Below are 5,098 nucleotides of genomic sequence, written 5' to 3'. Positions count from 1 at the left end.
ACCTGCCTCATTACGTAAGCGATGTGGCTGTCGCTTAAGCGGCAGGAACTTAAGCGATTGGGCAGTCGCTTAAGAGATACCCCCAGCTGGCTTCCAGGTTGTTTAAGCAAGCAAAAGGTTGTTTGAGTGGGTGCACCAACTGAGTGGCACACTAGATAGAGACTTCCAAGTTTTCCTAGGCCCTTGGGATTCATCTGGAATCTCAAGAATGCAAATAAAATATGCTACTAGACTAAATTTGATGCTCTAAACTTAATGGCGATATTCCATTTTCAAAAAAAGTCATTTTCACAAAGTTGACCCTCGAAACCCAATTTCACAACTTTTTTGAAATGATGGTCGAAATAAGATACAAAAACTGTAAAACTACGATAATGTTACCAACCTAAAATCAACGTTCCAGATTTGCCAGTTTAGTCTATTTTTCTATCTGACATATAGATTAATAAATATTGATCGAATTCAATTATAAAGCCTTTATAACTACCAAAGACCATAACCTCATACAAATCACATCGAAGTGCATTGGGAATTATGGCAATCATTCCCACACCCCAGAAATACCACAAAGAAACCATGAGGACGGGTAAGTGATCAAATCACCCAGAAATGAATAATTCAGAAAAATCACTAAAGGTTATTACATCATCTACCACTAAAAAACTAGTTTGTCCTTAAACTAAAGGTAAGAGAAATACCTGAATCAGTGAAATATTAAGGATAACTACCACGTATATTAGACTCAACCCCTCAAGTAGCCTCATCTATTATTGGTGCCTGCATTGGAGCTTAATCACTAAGATATTTCTAGAAGGCAACCGTCTCACATCCTAGCTAAGATGGAGATAGGCTCCTTTATGAAAGACAACTTCTTATCTAACTACACTAAATCCCAATAAATGACATGAGACTTCTCCAAAATGTAATGCCAAAGCATGAAAACATGAAAAATTGGGTGAAAAACTGACAAATCTGGAGGTAACGCTAACTCATAAGCCAAATCCCCAACAGTTTGAAGAATCTCAAATGGTCTAATATAATTGGGTCTAAGCTTTCCCCTCTTTCTAAACCTCATCACACCCTTCTAGGAGACACACGAAGAAACACCTGGTCATCATTACTAAATCTCAAGGCATAAAGTCTAGAATCTGAATAACATTTGTGCCTACTCTGAGCCGCTCGAAATCTATCTTGAATAACCCAAACTCTATCCAAAGACTTATAATGAAAGTATGTACCTCGAGGTCTAATCTTAGAAACCTCAAACCAACCAATTGGAGAGCGACAATGCCTACCATAAAAAGCCTTAGAAAGAACAATGGAATGGGACCCATCCAAAATGTAATGCTAAAGCATGAAAACATGAAAAATTAGGTGAAAAACTAATAAATCTGGGGGTAATTCTAACTAATAAGACAAATCCCTAACAATCTGAAGAATCTCAAAAGGTCCAATATAACTTGGGCTAAGCTTGCACCTCTTCCTAAACCTCATCACACCTTTCTAGGTGACACACGAAGAAAGGCTCGATCATCAACACTAAATATCAAGGCATAAAGTCTACGATTCGAATAACACTTGTGCCTACTCTGAGCTGCTCAAAAAATTTTTTGAATAACCTAAACTCTATTTAAAGACTCACGAATGAAGTATGTACCTCGAGGTCTAATCTCAAAAACCTCAAACCAACCAACTGGAGAGTGACAACGCGTACCATACAAATCCTTGAAGAGAGCAATCTCAATATCAGAACGGTAACTATTATTATATGCAAAATCCACAAAAGCTAGATGTTTCTCCTACTGACCACCAAAGTCCATCATATAAGTGGGGAGAGTATCTTCCAAAACCTGAATAGTCCACTATGACTAATCGTTAGTTTGGGGGTGAAAAGTTGTGCTAAGATCAACTCAAGTACCTAGCTCCTCTTGAAATATCTTCCAAAACTGAGATATGAACATTGAACCTCGATCTAAGATGATGGACGCTATTACACCATGAAACTAAACTATCTCATAAATATGGATACGAGCCAACCTGTCAAAATTGAAAGAAACCTAAATTAGAATAAAATAAGTAGATTTGGTCAAATAATCCACGATGACCCAAAACTATAAGAACCATGAGATGTATTAGGCAACCCAATAGCGTAGTCTAGTGATAAATTACCATTTCCACTCACGAATACCTCTGAAGCAAACTACCAGGCCTCAAATTCTTGGCCTTCACCTGCTAGTAACGTAGGTAATGAGCTACAAAATCTGCTACATCTTTCCTCATAACACCTAACCAGTAGTTCTGCCTTAAATCACGATACATCTTAGTCACTCCAAGATGGATGGAATACCTTAAATAATGAGCCTCCTCTAAAATCAATCTAATCTAATCACCAATTATCGACACACAAACTCGACCGCTAATTCTCAAAATAAATCAAAATCAAGAGAGGCTTCATTAACCTCTCCACTCAATGTCTTATCTTGAATAACATTCAATTTAATATCATCAAACTGATAAGCCCAAATTTGTGCCATTAATAAAGACCTAGCCTTAATAAATGCCAAAACAGTCTGAAGTATTGGAATATCAAGGCTAACTCCCTGGTTAGCTAAAGAATAAATCTCTATGGCCAAATGTCTCTCTTGAGTCAAAATATGCGGCAAGGTCCTAGGCTACTCAACTTTTGGCTCAAGGTATCTGCAACTACATTAGCCTTTCCTGAATGATAGAGAACAGTCAAGTCATAATCCTTAAGCAACTTAAGCCAATGACGCTGCCTTATTTTAGATCTCACTGGGTGAAGAAATACTAAAGGCTACAATGATCTAAGAAAATTTCACAGTAGACTTTATAAAAGCAATGCCTCCACAACTTCAAAGAAAACACAACCGCGCACAACTCCAAGTCATGGTTAGGTTAATTCCTCTCATGGGGATTTAACTAATGATAAGCATACGCAATAACCTTACCTTTTTGAATTAATACGATACCTTACCCAACACCTGAAGCAACATAAAAGATGGTAAAACCCATGTCCTCCTTAGGCAAGGTCAAAATAGGAGCTGATGTCAATAAATCCTTGGGCTTTTAAAATCTTGTGTCACAAGCATAAGACCATTCAAAGGAAATCTTCTTCTGAGTTAACTTGGTCAATAGAGTTGCAATAGATGATAAACCCTTATGAAACACTGATAGTAACTTGCTAAAAAAATAAAACTCTGAATCTTTATAGGAGAAGTAGGCCTAGCCTAATCACAAACTGCTGGAATCTTGGTCGGATCAACCATAATACCTTTGTTGGTCACCACATGACCCAAGAAAGTGGCATACTCCAACCAAAACTCACACTTAGAGAACTTAGCATACAACTTCCCATCCCTCAATCTCTGAAGCACAATCTGCAAATGCTCTTTATAGTCAACCTTACTCTTGGAGTAAAACAAAATATCATCTATAAATATAATGCCAAAAGAGTCGAGATACTATCAAAATACCTAGTTCATCAACTCTATGAATGCATTAAGGTTATTGGTCAACCCAAAGGACATAACCAAGAACTCATAATGACCGCATTGAATCTGAAAAGTTGACTTTGGAATATCCAAAGCTTTAACACTCAAATAGTGATACTTGAATCTCCTATCAATCTTCAAAAACACCAAAGCAGCCTGAAACTGATTGAAAAATCATCAATATAAGAAAAAGGATACTTATTCTTAATTATAACCTTGTTTAATTATCGATAATTAATATAGATACTCATAGATCCATCTTTTTTCTTCACAAACAAGATATATGCACCTTAAGGTGATACACTAGGTCAAATAAATCCTTTATCCAAAAATTCCTATGACGGATCTTTTAATTCCTTCTACTTTACTAGGGTCATTCGATAAGGAGGAATAGAAATAGGCTTGGTGCCGGACTCAACATCAATAGTAAAGTCAATATCATGATTCATACACATACTCAGAAAACCAATAGGAATGACATACATCAACTCATGAACAATACTAACAAAATCCAAGAAGAAGGGGAAGCAACACTAGTATTATGAATGTGATACAAAAAAGATACCATCCCCTCTCAACCAAGCAATGAGATTGAAGGAAAGATATAACTCTCTTGGTACCCAAATGATGCACACCCTTCTCATCTATCCTTGGCACACCCAACGAAGCTACAATCATGATCTTTGTATAATAATCCATGACAACATGATACGGAGCTAATCAATCCATACCTAAGATGACATTATTAACAACATGATGGAAACTATTGCTAATCCGTTGACGCATGATAGCAAGACTGTGATTATGCACATTTATTAGTGATGGCATGATGAAAGACGATGCGACCTACCCTACAAAATACTAATCTCAATACTATGGCGAATGAAGCTCCTTAATGACGACCTCCTATAACTTTTAGGATTTTCCTTCTACTTAGTTCTCAATAGATACCAAAAGAGAATTATATAAGTATTTTGGAAGAAGAGGTTCATTTACAAATGGTAAAGGTTGAAATAAAATTGGCAGCTCAATGATTATAGTTCTCGACGGCTGGTACATCTACAAAAAAACATTAATTTCTCCACTGCCTTCGAAAGGAGTGGGAATCACAATGAAGGTAAGTTTTGAAAGTATATTCCATTATATGTAAGGAATGGTATACTCACAATAATGATTGACCAAGAGGACATTAGGTAGACGGTGAAGCTTTGGGATACAACTTTGATTAGTAATGTATTTGGGGAATTGCCTCATGAGCATCAAATGAACTACTATGTGCCATGGGTTTGGGGCTTTGTCACTAAGACTAAGGTATTATTTCATGATGATGGATAGTTTATTTTTAAATTCAATTTGACGGAAGATAAGGAGCTCATTAATCATTTAGGACCTTACTATTACAATAATAAACCAATCATACTTCAATCATGGGAATTGACTTTGAATTGGATAAAGACATGCTTAGCATTCTTTCTATATAGGTGAAATTTCATGGGTTACCAGTAGATTTTTGGTTGATTAAGCTCTTAGTATGGTGGCTAGCACAATAGGAAAACCCATTCAAATAGATAACAATACAGCTAGTA

Source organism: Capsicum annuum, chromosome 7, assembly GCF_002878395.1.
Source record: "Capsicum annuum cultivar UCD-10X-F1 chromosome 7, UCD10Xv1.1, whole genome shotgun sequence".
Taxonomy (NCBI): domain Eukaryota; kingdom Viridiplantae; phylum Streptophyta; class Magnoliopsida; order Solanales; family Solanaceae; genus Capsicum; species Capsicum annuum.
Note: the sequence above shows the minus strand (reverse complement) of the source record.